This window comes from Piliocolobus tephrosceles, chromosome 2 (assembly GCF_002776525.5).
Source record: "Piliocolobus tephrosceles isolate RC106 chromosome 2, ASM277652v3, whole genome shotgun sequence".
NCBI lineage: Eukaryota > Metazoa > Chordata > Mammalia > Primates > Cercopithecidae > Piliocolobus > Piliocolobus tephrosceles.
In genome coordinates, this window is record NC_045435.1 from 83,668,927 (window position 1) to 83,686,800 (window position 17,874).

General features: G+C 48.2%; 1 protein-coding gene across 6 annotated transcripts in view; it reads left to right on the forward strand.

Annotated features, from left to right (window-relative positions):
• LOC111528761 (store-operated calcium entry regulator STIMATE) overlaps positions 1–17,874 on the forward strand; it is a 67,707-nt gene that overhangs the window by 25,735 nt on the left and 24,098 nt on the right. For 3 of the 6 annotated variants that reach the window (XM_023195536.2, XM_023195534.2, XM_023195535.2), the window contains one exon: positions 17,345–17,580. The exons of the other annotated variants lie outside the window; for them this stretch is intronic. The gene's annotated coding sequence lies outside the window, so the exon portion shown is untranslated. The remainder of the gene's footprint in view (positions 1–17,344; positions 17,581–17,874) is intronic. 6 annotated transcript variants of the gene reach the window in all.

The following is a 17,874-nucleotide window of genomic DNA, read 5'->3' on the forward strand; positions in this document are numbered from 1 at the left end:
AAAAAAAAAACCTCACAAAAAAAAAGTAATACATGCTCACTGTAAGCAACTAAAATACTATGAAAAGACATAGCATAAAAAGTGAAAGTTCACTGTAATTCCATCCTCTAGAGAGCTAACCATGGTTAATAGCTTATTGTATATGCCTCTGAATTTCTGTGTGTGTATCTTTTGTTGATGTATAAAAATAGGTTCACATTACACATTGACTGTTTTAATGATTTGCTTTTTCCCCTCATTTAGCATGAGGGTTTTTTCTATTTCAATGCAGATAGATCTACCTCACTTTTTAAATAGTTTTATTGAGGTATAATTTATGTGCCATAAAACTCACATATTGTTAAGCATACTTCACAGTTGACTTTCATTGCATAATCACATATAATCAACCCTTTCCCTGTCGATGGACATTTAGCTGGTTTCTAAATCTTCCACTCTTAAAGACAATGCTGCAGTGAGTGCTCTTCTACACAGACTTGTGGACATTTGTGGAGGTGTAACTATAGAGGAAAAGCCTAGAAGTGGAGTTTCTGAGTCACAGTTCATAAACATTTAAAATTGTAGTAGATATTGCCAAAATACCTGACACAATTTTTCATGTGTTTTGTGGACTGGTAGAAAACACACACACATCTTTGCCCGCTGTGAGATTAAATGAAATTCCTGAATGTATTTGTCCAGGGAATTGGGGTTAGCAGTGTAGTGGTGATGCACAGCAGGAGCAGATGCAGCATTTCTCTGAGTTCCTCAGCTGCCCAGGACACTGGCTCACAGGGTAGGGTCCTTCCAGGACAGCCCCATTATTCTTGGGGCTTCCATCAGTATTCAGGAAGAATGTACACTAACAATCAAGCCCTCATTAGCAAGTACTTACAGGTCCCCAGCGCCACTTGGCTGGTAGGTCAAATTCTGCATCCTGGAAGCCTTATCCCTCCACTTCCTGCTCCACCCCCAGGGCTCTTGGAGCAGCAACTCTCACCCGTCTGCCTCTAGTGTCTCTGGTTTCCAGAAGGCTCAGTTCACTGAGGCTACCCTTGGCACCAGTTTAATGACCCCTTTAACCTGGGTGGTTCTGGAGCCTAGGATTGCAAATCCACTTCCCGACGCTTACCAAGCAGTTGTACAACTCGCTCTTCTACCAGTGTTTTTAGAGTACCTATTTCCTAATATCCTCACCAAATGTTTTAACCTTTGCTAATCTGGGCAAAATCATTACTAACTTGCATTTTCAAAACTGCTATTATTAAGGCTGCATATCTTCGTGTGTGTTTATCAGCCATTTGTATTTCTTTCCATCAAACAGAATCCCCCGTGGAACACACATACAGTGATAATACCCCCTTGCTCCTACTGCCATCATTATCTTAGCAGATGACACCACAGCCCTGGTCCTGGGGGAAGCAGTGGTTTCAAGGAGGCCTGTGTTCAGAGAATTTAGCATATTTATTTGCTAGACAATTTAGGGTGGTGGGGGGAGGATGTTGCTTTTTGTTTTTGTTGTTTCTTTCTTAGCCTTCAGCCAAACCTCCATGGAGCAGGATTAAAGCTGGCTAATTTAGAACCTGGGCTTCATCTGGTTCAGAAGAAGTTAAGTCCTTACCAAAAAATATTCATGAGCACTTAGACCAGATTATCAGCTTCTTATTTTTAAGGTCAGATATGGTTGCCAGGTGCAGTGGCTCATGTCTGTAATCCCAGCAATTTGGGAGGCCAAGGTGGTTGGATCACTGGAGGTCAGGAGTTCGAGACCAGCCTGGCCAACATGGTGAAACCCCGTCTCTACTAAAAATACAAAAATTAGTTGAGTGTGTGGTGGGTGGTGCACACCAGCTACTCAGGAGGCTGAGGTAGGAGAATCTCTTGAAGCCGGGAGGCGGAAGTTGCAGTGAGCCAAGATTGTGCCACTGCACTCCAGCCTGGATGACAGAGTGAGACTCTGTCTCAAAAAAAAAATTAAATTAAATTAAAATTAAAAATCAGGTCAGATATGGTGAGGGAGCCCTTTCCGAGCCGGTTCATCCTGCCTTCCAATTATTTACGAGAAAGAAAGGTTTGGGTAGTTGGCCTCTGACAGTCTTGCGTACAATGTACATCATCCATAACCAAAGCAATTTAGTCCTTCCTGTTGTAGGACTAATAACTTGCAAACTCTGCTTCTGGGAGAACCCATCACAAAAATTCATGAAACATGTTGAATTGACAGTAAATTCCTGGACAGTACTCAATAAATATGGATTAAAAGTGACAGACTGGGCCGGGTGCGGTGGCTCAAGCCTGTAATCCCAGCACTTTGGGAGGCCGAGGTGGGCGGATCACGAGGTCAGGAGATCGAGACCATCCTGGCTAACACAGTGAAACCCCATCTCTACTAAAAAATACAAAAAAAAACTAGCCGGACGAGGTGGCGGGCGCCTATAGTCCCAGCTACTCAGGAGGCTGAGGCGGGAGAACGTCTCAAAAAAAGTGACTGAATGAATTCCTTTGTTCAGCAAATACTGTTTAGCTACCTATTGGGAGCCAGGCTCCCTCTAGGTGCTAGGAATTCAGAGGTAAACAGAGCAGAAGGTCCCGGTCTTACAGAGCTTACTTTCTAGTAGGGAGAAGACAGTAGTAAGAAAACGTAAGAATTTCTGAGATGAATGCTATGAAGAAAACCAAACAAGGAAGTGAGATTGAAGGATGGGACAAGGTGGGACAAGTACACCCATGGATGAGGCAAGGAGGAGGCTTCCTGAGAGCTGAGACAGGAACGAAAAGAAGCCAGCCACTTGGTGACCCGGAAGAAGAGTGTTCCAGACGGAAGGTGCTGCATGAGCCAGAGGGGTGGGGGCGGGATGGAGCTTGTGAGTACTGCATCAAGAGAAGCCCCATGTGGCTGGAGTGAGTGAGGGAATATGGTTAGTATGGTTAGAGGAGTAAGTGAAGCGTAAGTCATGTGGGACACTGGCCAGAGAAGGAGCCTGCCATTTCTTCTATCTGCAGTGGAAAGGTGTCGGGGGTGGGGGGGTGTTGTGTTTGTGTGTTTCAATTTTATGGAGGTATTATTTACATGAAGTAAATTGCACAGATCTTAAATGTGAAGTTGGACTTTTGGCGGATCTGTGTCATGGAAGTTTTGAGTAGAGGGTGACATAATTTTATTTATACTTTACAAAGACCCCCCTGACAGCTGTGTGGAGGATGGATGGATGGGTTGGTGGATGGATGAATAGGTGAGTGAGTGAGTGAGTGAATAATAGTCCCATCTTATTTAATAAAACATCGTGAGGCTCTGAGGCTTCTGCTCTGAGCCTCTTTTATGGAAAAGAGTGACAGAAGGTGGCATTGGAAGCTGTCCCTGCTGCAGGGAGAGGCTAGAAGGTGGAGCAGGAGTGGGTTTGGAATCCAGGGTCGTGTGCTGGCTGACTTTCACAAAGATGGAGAGATGCCAGGGTTCTGCAGTCCCCCGCAGGTGCTCCCACACAGATGAGGTGCTTGCTGACTGTCATGAGCAATCCAGCCTGGGTTCCACTTCCCAGCTGCACCCTGCCCCCAGCATCCTCTCTGCCCAGGGTGTGAGTCCTGTGGCCTTCTCAATAGGACAGGCCTGTGGATGTTCATCCACGTGGTATGATTCTTGAGGGTTGTTAAAAAGGTCCCTCTTCAGAGATAGCTTTTCCATCACCCTTTGTTTGGTACCTGAAATTCCAGCATGAAAGTGACTTGGTTTTGAGCATGTAAAACTGTCATGACTCACTATCCCATATGACAGGAGGTGGCAGTATTTGACTGAATTGCCTCCTAATGTAACGGTGAAGGGAGCAGCAGTAGGGTGGACAGGTTCGTGAAGGTTGCTGGGGAATTGGGCAAGATTCAGGACCTGAGGCACTCAGGTCCTGAGTGGGAAGCCTTGGAAGTGGTTTTGGAAGTGTCGAGAAGGTGCTGGAGGCTCCTTAGGCACCACCCCACCTTCCCCCAGTCCTTCCAGTGAGAGGGGACACAATTACTCAGAGCACCTTAGCGACCCCTGACCTCAGCACTCTGCTGAGGTGGTCTCCCATCATCAGCTAAGAGCATGAGATGTCCTGAGTCCTGCTCCCTATCAGTCCTGCCGTATTTCCTGGGCACCTCCCAGGCCCCTGCCCTGCTGCTGGTGAGGTGGGAGGAGAGGACTCGCCTGCCCAGCCTGAGGAGCACCTGCCGGTCTGCCTCCTGTGGGGCCACTCTGCCTCCCGTGCGGCCGCCCTGCCCGCGCAGCAGGGCACCGTGCATTCACTTCGCATGGAGTCACTAGTGCCCTCGCCCTGGGCAGAGGGTGGCAGGCCTAGAACTTGAGAGTCTTGATGGCCTCGTGTTTCTCTCCTGTGGGCCCAGGTTGTCCCTGTTGCCACTCTCGTCTGCTCACCTCCCAGCACCAACATTCAGCCTTTGGGCTGACAGAGGCCGACCAGTCTGGGGTAGCTTGATATCTCTTGGGTCTGTTCCCACGTGGGAAGCACAGGCCAGATATGGAACCACAACCGCCAGATATGGATACAACAACCACGGATCGTGGTTGTTTTCAGATGACATTTTAAATAACTTTTCTTTCCCTGGTTTCCAAACTTACTGCAATGGTTTATAATTTAAAAGAAAAAAAGAGGCCAGGTGCAGTGGCCCATGCCTGTAATCCCAGCACTTCAGGAGGCCAAGGTGGGTGGATCACCCAAGGTCAGGAGTTAAAGACCAGCCTGGCCAACATGGTGAAACCCCGTCTCTACAAAAATACAAAAATTAACCGGGCATGATGCCAGGTGCCTGTAATCCCAGCTACTCGGGAGGCTGAGGCAGGAGAATTGTACAGAGCGAGACTCCATCTCAAAAAAAAAAGAAAAAAGAAAAGATGTTTAGGGAGGCCCTAGAGCCACAAATTATAATCAGATGTGTGCTTTCTTGTTTCCTATAGGTGGACTTTGTGCTTAAAGATTTACTCTTCCTCCAGCAGTTCCTCCAGCTGCTGCTGCTTGCTAGCATGTGCATGGTGCTTGCTTACAAAGCATGGCTTTAATACTCTTAAGTATATTGTTTTATTAATACTCCTGTGAGCTGTGTGCTATAATTTCTTCCATTTTATAGAGTCCAGTTGAACCCCAGAGACATTAAGCAAGTCTCCCTGGTCCCACAGTCGGCGCTAAAGCCAGGTTTTAAACCCAGAGCTGATACTCGCAAACACTAAGCTCTGCCACCTTTGACTTGTGATGGGGCACCAGTATGTTCTGTTCTGTTTGTTCAGTTTACTAGTTAGGTGTCTACTTTATTCCAGGCACTGGACTGGGTGCCAAGGGTATAAATATGAATAAGAGAAGGTCTCTATAGCCCTCCTTAACTCATTGTCTAGTGAAAAACAGGCAGATACTTAGTATTGCATATGAAATGTTGTCCAAAGATGTGCATGAGACTTTGGGGACCCAGGAGAAGGGAGGGCACTTGGTTCAATTTCAGGGAGCTAAGCAACATGTCTTAGAGCAATGGGAACTATCTGGAAGAATGCCTAAGACCTATCCGAGAGAAGAAATGGAGGGCCCCTCCCACGCCAAGGGGGCAGTATGAGTGACAGCACTAAGGTGGGAGATGCCAGGCCATAGGGGCCCTTTTTTACCAACTTACAAAGCCTGTATTATGTTCTCCGATGATGGGGATGTGGGGCTGGCACTGGAGGGTTTTAGGCCAGGAGCAGCGTGGTCGGTTCACTCTGGTCCAGTGTCAGGGTGGATTCAGGGGAGGGGACTGGAGTCAGGAGGACTTGCTGAGGCAAAGGGATGCCCTTGATTCTGGGAGATTTTTGAGCACCAGACCAGCACCTTTTCTGCCAACTTGAGGGATCTGTTGGATGATTTCTCACTGGATGATTGTAGTCAGTTTTGAATTCCCCTCAAGATGGCAGGAAAAATGTGGGCTTTGGATTCGGGTAGACTTAGATGCAACTCTTCATGGTGCCATTTTGGCAATGGCAGATCCCATGACCTCATCAGTAAAATAGAGATGATACTTTGCCGGGTTGTCAGAAAAATTAGAAGCAATGATACAACGTTCCTGAGGTGTGGCCAGGTGCATTGGCTCACACCTATAATCTCAGCACTTTGGGAGGCTGAGGCAGGCGGATCGCTTAAGGTCAGGAATTCGAGACCATCCTGGCCAAGATAGTGAAACCCCGTCTACTAAAAATACAGAATTAGCCTGGTGTGGTGCGTGCCTGTAATCCCAGCTACTCGGGAGGCTGAGCAGAAGAACCACGTGACCCCTGGAGGCAGAGGTTTCAATGAGCCGAGATCTTGCCACTGCACTCCAGCCTGAGCGACAAGAGCGAAACTCTGTCTCAAAAAATAAAATAATAAAATAATAAAGTTCCTGACGTGAGGACTCAATAGATGGTGACAGCATGACAGCTACAACGGCAGCTGCTCTTTACCCCACAGTGAACCCGTGAAGTGGACAACTGAAGAAACAGACTCTGAAAAGTTAAGTGACTGGCTTAACATCATCAAATTGTGGATAAAGCTGGAACTAGATTTCAAGCTATTCCCGACTTGACTGCCTTTAGTTCCCTGCCATAAGAATCACCAGGACCTCCATTTCTCCTTAAAAAGTGGCCCAACCTGGATTTAGAGTTCTCCTAGGGTGGAACTGAGTCACATGGCCACACCAGCGGCGGGGGAGGCTGGGAAATTTAGTCTTTAAATTGCCTGACCAAGGGGCTTCTCTTAGTAAGGAAGAGTGAGAGGATGGATTTGGGGAAGCAGCCAGCAGTCTCCCTCAGTGACTTCTAGGGACTTTTTCCCTGGGCGTCTCTGGGTTTTTAGCACTACTACGGGGCATTGAGGAGGTTTGAGATGGGGCTTGGTTGTTGGGATGTTCATTTATCACTTAGGGAAGGTGCTGAAACACTTCTGGGCTTTTCCTTGACTGCTGGTTTCCTCCAGCAGATAGATTTGCTGACCCCTCAGGACAGTTTCTGCCCTTTGGAGCGTTGGAGACCTGGTCAAGAATTGTGGCGAGGGGGCTTGGGCTCCGTAGGACCAGCCAGGCATGGCTCAAGGTCACTGGCCTGACCAGTGCTGGTTAGGGAAAGGCTTGGCCCGGGCGACTTGGCTTTCTTTGCGGCTCCTCTGCTAACTGCTGGGGTGATTCTGGACAAGTCAATTCTTCCCCTACCGTTTTCTACACCCTACACTGGAGAGGGTTGGACACTCAAGGACCCTTCTGGCTCTGAATGGGAGTCACACTGCCTAGTTTATGAGCTGATATTCAGCTGGAGGTGGCACTGCTTGCCACTTGCCCAGGGGAAGAGTCCACTGCCTCAGCACTCGCCTGTGTTGCAGAAGGCACTGGCCTGTGAGACGGCTTGAGAAACAAGGCCATCAGAGAGTGGTCCTGTTCAGCAGCATGCCACGGGGCAGAGGACTCCAAAACTGTGGATGTATTTCTGCCTCCACATCCTACACATGAGGAGAGTATTTTTCCCCAGGGATGAACAAGAAAGCACACAGGCTTATGGCGTATGAGCTCATGGCTTCCAGAGCACCCCATTCCTGAGACTTGGGAAACCTGCTCACACACTGAGGTCCAACGTCTTACACAAGGACCAGCGGTTTTGTGTCCCAGCAGAGCCTGTGACTGACTTCCTGCTGTCTGTGAGAGAGAGTGATCCAAAGCATCTTACATGTCTACTTTTGGAAAGTCAGAAGCTAAAATGGCCACTGGGAGGCCTGTGATGACCCTCCTGCTTTAAGGTTACACTGTAGATGTAACAATACAAATATTTTACTGAATTTTTATGGTGGATTTTCATGGCAGAGAGCAGCTTTGTGCCAAGAGCCCTGCCAGGTTCATGAGCCTCTTCCTGTTCTGTATCCTCAGCAAGGGGTGATTTTCCACCCATGTTGTGCTGGTCTGAAAAATGCCATCTGGTAAGAGGGATGCAAGGGACTGCACCACCTGGTAGCCAGGGCTGCAGCCGGGAAACCCTGGCTTCCCTGTCTTAGGCAGCCACACGCCTTTCCCTGCACCTGACAGGAGCCCACCACATTCCTCCTATCCCTGCATCTCTTGGGCTGCGCCTCGTGTTGACCAGACAGCTCCCTTAAATTGTGTGTTTAATCTCAAGACAGTTGTGCTTTTTGACTCAGTTTCTAAATAGGGCTGCAGCTACTACCTGGAAATTATATCCCTTCCACCGCTTGTGTTTTTTGACTTGATACTCTACCACTCTGTGACCTAAAGTGTAAAATTCCAACTTCCTGCTACCAGTCAGTGGGTCCATGTGGAGCGCCAGCCCGGACTGGGCTCTGAGAAAGATGGTGGAGCTGGGTGCCTGGTCCCCGCCCTCCACATGCTGAGTGGAAAACCAAACAACACAGTGTTAAGTTGGGTGCTGTGTGAAGTAGACAAGTAGAATTGAGTCATCCATACTTGCCGTCCTATTGTGTGGCACCAGTAGCACTGCCCAAACTTCTGGGAGAGTGAGCACCACACCCTGGTATCCTCAGAGGAGGGCGTGAGTGTGGGGAAAAGGAGGGGCTCTGGGCTCATGTCTGAGAGAGGAGATTGGGTGGGACTGGGAGCCCTGCCAGCCCACTCAAGGCAGTAGAAGATGTCAAGCCCCGCAGGTGCCCCGTCACCCAAGCAACCTGATGGGTGCATGCTGCAGCCATGCTGAGACAGCCTTTTCAGCAATCAAACTGTCAGAGTGAGAAGGTTTGCTAGTACACCATGCTGGCAAGAATGTGGTTACTCGTGCTATTAGTGGGAGTGTGAGTTGGCACAGCCTCTGTGGAGAGCAGCGCCACAGAATAAGCTGCACATAGCTTTTGATGTAGCAAGTGTGCCTCTAGGAATCTGCCCTTCAGATATGGGCCCACACAGGCAGAGATAGTACATGGCAGGGACATTCGTGGCAGCAGCTCATAGAGTAAATGAGATGGCACAGCCACACCATGGAATGCCATGTAGCCTCTAATGAAAGAAATTGGAGCCATGTGTACAGTAGGTGAGAGCAGGGCAGGTTAGCGTGTAAAGCATGTGAAGGCCTGTCCCCCCACACACACAGACCCGGCATCTGTGTGGTTGTCCAGCATGTCTTTGAAAGGATATGTAAGGTCTGGGGGACACCATTTGGCCCTGAGAAGGGAAACAGAGGGACTGAGGATGTCAGCCAGAAGGGAGACTTTTCACTGATTGTATTTTGTACTGATATGGTTTGGCTCTGTGTCGCCACCCAAATCTCACCTTGAATTGTACTCCCATAATTCCCACGTGTTATGGGAGGGACCTGATGGGAGATAATTTGAATCATGGAGTCAGTTTCCCCCACATTGTTCTTGTGGTAGTGAATAAGTCTCACGAGATCTGATGGGTTTATCAGGGGTTTCTGCTTTTGCATCTTCCTCATGTTTTCTTGCCACTGCCATATAAGGATTGCCTTTTGCTTCCCGCCATGAATCTGAGGCCTCCCCAGCCATGTGGAACTGTAAGTCCAATTAAACCTCTTTTTCTTCCCAGTTTTGGATATGTCTTTATCAACAGCAGACTAATACAGTAAATTGGTACCAGTAGAGTGGGGCATTGCTGAAAAGATACCCGAAAATGTGGAAGCAACTTTGGAACTGGGTATCAGGCAGAGGTTGGAACAGTTTGAAGGGGACAGAAGACGACAGGAAAATGTGGAACTTTCTAGAGACTTGTTAAATGGCGGCTGGGCACCTTGACTCACGCCTGTAATCCCAGCACTTTAGGAGGCCAGGGTGGGTGGATCACGAGGTCAGGTGTTCAAGACCAGCCTGGCCAAGATCGTAAAACCCCGTCTCTACTAAAATACAAAAATTAGCCGGGCATGGTGGCGGGCGCCTGTAATCTCAGCTACTCAGGAAGCTGAGGCAGGAGAATTGCTTGAACCCGGGAGGCGGAGGTTGCAGTGAGCCAAGATCACGCCACTGTACTCTAGCCTGGGTGACAGAGTGAGACTCCAGCTCAAAAAAAAAAAAAAAGAGAGAGAGAGAGAGACTTGTTGAATGGCTTTGCCCAAAATGCTGATAGTGATATGGACAAGGTCCAGGCTGAGGTGGTCTCAGATGGAGATGAGGAACTTATTGGGAACTGGAGCAAAGGTGATTCTTGTTATGTTTTAGTAAAGAGACTGATGGCACTTTGCCCTGGCCCTAGAGATTTATGGAACTTTGAACTTGAGAGACATGATTTAGGGTATCTGGAGGAAGAAATTTCTAAGCAGCAAAGCATTCAATAGGTGACTTGGGTGCTATTAAAGGCATTCAGTCTTGTAAGGGAAGCAGAGCATAAAAGTTTGGAAAATTTGCAGCCTGACAATGTGATAGAAAAGAAAAACCCATTTTCTGAGGGGAAATAAAAGCTGGCTGCAGAAATTTGCATAAGTAACAAGGAACCAAATTTAATCCCCAAGATCTTGGGGAAAATGTCTCCAGAACATGTCAGAGGTCTTCACAGCAGCACCTCCCATCACAGGCCTAGGAGAAAACGGTTTCGTGGGCCAGGTCCCTGTGCTATGTGCAGCCTAGGAACTTGGTACCCTGCATCCCAGCCACTCCAGCCATGGCTGAAAGGGGTCAATGTAGAGCTCGGGCTGTGGCTTCAGAAGGTGCAAGCTCCAAACTTTGGCCACTTCCACATGATGTTGAGCCTGCAAGTGCACAGAAGTCAAGAATTGGGGTTTGGGAACCTCCGCCTAGATTTCAGAACATGTATGGAAATGTCTGGATGCCCAGGCAGAAGTTTGCCGCAGGTACAGGGCTCTCATGGAGAACCTCTGCTAGGGCAGTGTGGAAGGGAAATGTAAGGTCAGAGCTCCCACAGAGTCCCCACTGGGGTACCGTCTAGTGGAGCTGTGAGAAGAGGGCTGCTGTCCTCTAGACCCCAGAATGGTAGATCCACCGACAGCTTGCACTGTTAGCCTGGAAAAGCTGCAGACACTCAATGCCAGTCCATCAAAGCAGCCAGGAGGGAGGCCATACCCTGCAAAGCCACAGGGGTGGAGCTGCCCAAGAGTGTAGGAACCCACCTCTTGAATCAGCATGACCTGGATGTGAGACCTAGACTCAAAGGAGATCATTTTGAAGCTTTAAAATTTGATTGCCCAGCTGGATTTCAGACTTGCATGGGCCCTGAAACCACTTTGTTTTGGCCAATTTCTCCCTTTTGGAATGGCTGTATTTACCCAATACCTGTACCCCTGTTGTATCTAGGAAGTAATTAGCTTGCTTTTGCTCTTGCAGGCTCATAGGTGAAAGGAATTTGCCTTGTCTCAGATGAGACTTTGGACTATGGACTTTTAGGTTAATGCCAAAATGAGTTAAGACTTTGGGGGACTGCTAGGATGGTGTGATTGATTTTGAAATGTGAGGACGTGAGATTTGAAGGGCCAGGGGCAGAATGATACGGTTTGGCTCTGTGTCCCCACCCAAATCTCACCTTGAATTGTACTCCCATAATTCCCACATGTTGTGGGAGGGGCCTGGTGGGAGATAATTTGAATCATGGGGGTGGTTTCCCCCATACTGTTCTTGTGGCAGTGAATACGTCTCACAAGATCTGATGATTTTATCAGAGGTTTCCACTTTTTCGTCTTCCTGATTTTCTCTTGCCACCTCCATTTAAGAAGTGCCTTTTGCCTCCCGCCATGATTCTGAAGCCTCCCCAGCCATGTGGAACTGTAAGTCCAATTAAATCTCTTTTTATTCCCAGCCTCGGGTATGTCTTTATCAGCAGTGGAGTAATACGTGTACTCTTTGAATTTCTTTTAAAGAAAAAGAGAAAATAATCTTTATTAGTTTACTGGAGATGCCATAACAAATAATCACAGACTTCTTGGCCTAAAACAGCAGATATGTATTCTCACTGTTCTGAGGCCCTGAGTCCAGAGTCAAGGTGTGAGCAGGGCCACGTTCCCTCCAACAGCTCTAGGAGACAACCCTTTTTTGCTTCTTCCAGCTTCTGGTGGCTCCAGGATTCCTTGGTGTGTGGCTGTATAACTCCGTTCTCTGCTTCCATCTTCACGGGTCCTTCTTCTCTTCCCCCTCTGTCTGTACTCCTCCATCTCTCATAAGGATACTTGTAATTGGATTTAGAGCCCACCTGGTTAGTCCAGAATGATCTCATCTCATGATCTTTAATTAACATCTGCCAAGACCTTTTCTCCAAATAAGGTTGCACTTGCAGGTATTGGGGGTTATGAGACATACCATGTGGGGCACCACCATTCAGCCACTATCATTGCCAACTAGATTTTGAGGGGGAAAACTCACTATATGCTCCTTATACTTAAATATAAAATTGAAAGAAGAGAGATTGAAACAAATACCATACAACACTACTAAAAGAATATACTCTTTTGAATTTTATATACTCTCCATATATTCACCTTTTCCAAAAGATGTATTTTAATTCTAAGATGAGGCAAGTTTTTAGGCAAGTTGGATGGTACACAGCATAACTAGACTGAAAGCCCCTTGAAGGCAAGGACCATGTCTGTATTGTCCATTACTGTATCCCCAGCACAGAGTAAGTGCTCAGTGCTGGTGGAGTGGATGGGTGGGTGGATAGGAAAGGTTGTCGAAGAGATTGGGGCAGGGAAGCCTGTTAGGAGGCAGTCTCATCAGCACAGGAAAGCAGTCCTAAGGGGCTGGGCTAGCTTGCTGGTAGAAATGGTGAAAGGGGCCTATCCAAAAGACTCTTCAGTTGCAACTTGGCAGGGGAGATTGACAGCTGAGTGGGAAGGAGGAAGGAGAGTAAGGAGCCCCAGGGAGAGGACACTTCCATTCTATGCAGAAATGGCAGAGCTGGGCAGGACTAGCAGGGTGGGCAGGAGACAACTTGGCTGTGAGGGGCCCAGCTGACTGGGCCAGCCTGCAGTTGGAGCATCACTGGGAGGCCAGGGCTGGAGGTGGAGGCGGGCAGGCCCTCAGTGTAGAAGCCCTGAGAGGGGAACTTCTCCCCAGGAGTCAGGAGGAAGAAAGGGAGGCTGTGGAGGGAGAACAGAACCATGGGAGATAGAGGAGAACGCTCAGAGCATTGGGAGGATGGCAGGAAGGTGAGCAGGATTGGGGAATCATAGGATCCTCCTAGGATTAGGCCCCTTTGCTGCCTGGGGGGCCAAAGGAGGGCTTGGTATGGAGGGGTTGCAGCTGGCCGACCCAAGGTCTCACGTTTCACAGAAACCAGGACAGGGATGGCTTAGCCCCAGGAGGGGAAAACAGATACAGAGAGAAGAAGGACGACAGGGTGCAGGGTGGGGACTAGCTGAGCACATGTTCGTTACTGACGTGTCCATCTGTCTTCTCGTTTAATCCTGGAGACAACCTGCCTGGCAGATTATAGCAGCCCCTACCTCCCCCTTGTTTGTGATATACAGAAGTCACATAGCTAGATAGTAGCAGAGACAGGATTCAAAGCCACATCTGTCTGACTGTGCCCCAGCTGTTGACCACTCCTCCTTTTCAGGGCTAATGAGACCCATGCCTATCTTCAGGATACCTGTACACAAAAGGCCGCGAGTCTGCTTAGGAGCCTGCTGTGGCTTGGGGACAATTAGTGCACCTCATCACAAAAGCAACGGAATGGGACCTGTGTCAGAGGCAGTGCCACTGAGTGCTGCAGGCCTCAGTCTCCACCTCCCCTTCCTCCCCTTTCTTTGCTCATTAAGGCTCTTTCAGGCACCACTGCATCAGCCTTGGCTTCCAGCTCTGTGGTCGGGAGCCTGACCTGCGCTTGAGGTGTGGCTGCTCCCTTCCACCAGCCTCCGCCTCAGGGGAATGTGGGGATGAGGATGTGTTAGAAAGGGTGGCTTATGCTTTTCTGGCTCTGGCTGCCTCTGAGCGAGTCCCCTCCATCCTGCAAAACACCACTGATTAGGAAAGGTCTGTGGTCCTAGGACTCTGCCTGAGCCACTCTGAGCATGGTGTGGCTTCTGCAGGAGCAGCTGCCAGGCCCACACAGGGTGCAACTGTTTCCATGGGACAGGGTGCCAGGCTCACTGTCTGTGAGGCACACAAAGACCCGTCCTTGTTTGTTACCTGCAGATAAGTCCCCCCGCCACCACGTGGAACAGTGTGAACTCCCACCTCCCGAGTCAGCCCCAGCCATCCTTTCTTCCACATCCCATATCCACCGTCAGCAGAGCCTTCAGCTCGATGTTTAAGACCCAACTGGAATCTGACCTCTTCTCCCCTCTCCTGTTGCCCCGGTCAGTGCCAGCATGTGGTCCTGGTTACTGCAGGGGATTGATGGGGGTGGGTAGTTGTCTCTAGTGGGCTCCCTGCTGCCACACCGTTCCTGTGGGCTGTTCTCGGCACAGCAACCCGAGGGAGCCTGTTGTACTGTGGCTGCAGCTGCCTGGCCACCACACACAGGCCCAGGTGGAGCTCTTCGCCTGGGCTCTGGGCACAGGTCCAGCTGCCTCTCCCGCACGCCCTGCTGCTCTGCCTGCTGGCCTCCAGCCCTCTACTTGGACAGCTCATCCCGAGACCCTCGTGACTTAGCCTGTTCCTTCCTCGGGCCTGGGCTCTCCTTCATACCTCCTCACCGGCAGTCCAGACCCCAAGTGCCAGCCCTCTTCTCTCCTCACCTGCCTCTGTGTTTACCTACACACTTGACACTGTCTGCCATGCTGCATATGTTGTTCCTCTCCCCACTAGGATGTGATGAAGGCAAGGGTTTTGTGCATTTCGTCTCCTGCTGAATGGGGCTTGTTACAAAGCAGGTCCCTCAATAACACATGACGGTAGATGAATGAATTTTTCTGTTTTTTTTCCCCCTGTACCAAATTTGATTTGGAGACGCTCTCTTAGTATTTCCTCTTCCTTTAATTAAAAAAAAAAAAAAGACTCTGGACTGTTCTAGGGAAAGGGGATAGGAGGTAGAGAGGAAGGAGGCAGGAGCCACACTTCTGCTCTGATTCAGAAGAATCAATTCCATTCTGAACTTGATCAAAAGTGCTGCTATATGTAGCTGTCGCAGGGCACCCACGGGCACAGGCACACCATTCTCCTTCATTCCTTGTCTGAAGCCCAGCTGTAGGTCACACTGATTCTCCCACATCCCACTTTCCTACATCGCCTCAAATCTCTGAGATAAGTTTGTCTTTTCTTTTGTAAATTCTGAAATTCAAGCAATGTGAATTCCTTGATCCATAATTCCTTTAATCAAAAGTAGCCCTTGGATTTCTTTTTTTTTTTTTTTTTTTTTTTTTGAATCAGGGTCTCACTTTGTTCCTCAGGGTAGAGTACAGTGGCACTCTTGAGCTTAACCTCTTGAGCTTAAGTAATCCCTTCCCGCCTCAGCCTCCCAAGTAGCTGGGACTTCGGGTGCATACCATCATGCCCAGCAAAAAAAAAAAAAAAAAAATTTCTTTGGAGAGATGAGTCTTGCTTTGCTGCTCAGGCTGGTCTCAAACTCCTGGCCTCAAACGATCTTCATGCCTTGGCCTCCCAAAGTGCTGGGATTACAGGCTTGAGCCATCACACCCAGCATAGCCTTTGTTAATAGTCACTTATGTATTCTTCTAGGAAAAAATAATGCATAATATCAGCATAAATGTATATCCATTCAGAGTGGACATGAACAGAATCATGGTAGGCATATTATTCTGAATGTATTAATATAATTTGGAAATCTTCTATATTAGTTCATATAGATCTACCTTGTTTTAAATTAAATTTATTTTATTTTATTTTATTTATTTATTTATTTATTTTTGAGATGCAGTCTCGCTCTTGTCGCCCAAGCTGGAGTGCAGTGGCGTGATCTTGGCTCACTGCAACCTCCGCCTCCCAGGTTCAAGTGATTCTCCTGCCTCAGCTTCCTGAGTAGCTGGCACTTCAGGCACATGCCACCACACCCGGCTAAATTTTTTTGTATTTTTAGTAGAGACGGGGTTTTGCCATGTTGGCCAGTCTGGTCTCAAACTCCTGACCTCAGGTAATCTACCCGCCTCGGCCTCCCAGAGTGCTGGGATTACAGGTGTGAGCCGCCACACCTGGCCTACCTTGTCGTTTTTAGCAACTGCTTAGTATTGTATTGAACGTATGTACCGTGTCATATAGACCTAAGCCCATACCGACAGGCATCAGTTTTAGTTGTGACAGTATGGCAGTGAATACTCCTATACATCCTGGCACACCTGCAATAATACTTGTATAGCGTGTATCTGGCAGTGCATTGTAGATTAAAGGAGCATGGGCATTTAAAATTTTGATAGATATTGCTAAGTTGACCTTTGTCTTTTATTTCTTTGGTTTTTAAAAATTTTTTTGAGACAAAGTCTTTCCTAGGTTGGAACACAGAGATGCAATAGCTCACTGTAGCCTCAACCTCCTGGGCTCCACCAGTTCTCCCAACTCAGCCTCCCCGAGTAGCTAGGACCGCAGCCATGCGTCAAGACACTTAGCTAATTTTGTTTTTTGTAGAGATGGAGTCTCATGGTGTTGCCCAGGCTGGTCTCAAACTCCTGGGCTCAAGCAATCCCCTCCCTAAGTCTGGATTGCAGGTGTGAGCCACTGCACCCAGCCTATTTGACCTTTGAGTGGTTACATCAGTTCATTCTTCTGGGATGTTTTTCCCCAAACTTTTTATTTCAAAAAATATTAAACTTACAGAAAAGCCTAAACAATAGTGTAGTGAATAGCCAAATAGCTTTCACCTAGGTTCACCAGTGTTGTAATGCTACATGTTTTCATTTGCTCAGGCTGCCATAACCAAATATCACAGACTGGGTGGCTTAAACAGTAGGCACTTTTTTTCTCACGGTTCTGGAAGCCGGAAGTCCACCATGAAGGTGTCAGCAGGCTGGGTTTCCTCCAAGGCCTCTCTCCTTAGCTTGCAGATGGCCATCTTCTCAGTGTTCTCACATGGTCTTTTCTTGGTGCACTCACACATCTGTGTCCTAATCTCCTCCTCTTGTAAGGATACCAGTCATATTGGATTAGGGCCCCCACATGCTCCATTAAACCTTAATTACCCTTTAAAGGCCCGGTCTCCACATAGACATGCTCTGAGGTGCTGTGGGTTTGGACTTCAACAGACAACTTTGGAGGAGGTGGCACAATTCATCCTTTAATACCACATTTGCTTCTCTTTCCGTGTGTGTGTGTGTATAATGTTAATATAGTATAATTATAGCAGATTTATTATATAATTTGTTGTATTATTCATAATTATAAAACCATTATGTATAATTATAATGTATAATATATTCCCCCAAACCACTCAGAAGTAAATTGCAGCCACTGTGTTACTTCGGCGTGCATCTCCTGGGAACAAGGACATGCTCCTCAGGATATATTTGATGTCCTTTATTTTACAGTGATGGGGACAGATTCCCCTGAAGCAGAAGGAGAAATGAGCATGCAGTGGCTCTGGCCCTGACTGGGGGCATTCCCTCCGGATGGTTTTGTCCTGGCCTAGTTTTCTCCTGTCTCCTTCCTGAGTTCCAGCCCCCGAGTGAGACCTGGCGTGCCGAGTGAGAAGGGGCCTCCTGCTTCCAAGAGCTGTTGAGGCGAGCAGAACCCCTTGACCTGGACACCAGATTCTCTGGCATTGGTGAGGTTTAGGATCTCTGATGTGTTGACGAGATGACAGACCTCCTCACAACTTTACCTGCTTGTTGGTCTCTCTATCAACATGTCTCTCTAAACAGACTTGTTACTGCAATTCTTTGTATAGGCAGTCCTTGCCTGGCAAATGCAGACTGCCTGTGTTTATTCAGAGAGTAGGGTTTACTGTCTTGGCTACCATTTTCTCCTTCCCTGTCTCCCTTCTCCTGCTCCCTCGCTGGCAGCTCGGGACTCTGACGGAAGTAGGTTCTTGCCCACCACCAGGAGTAACGAGGCATCT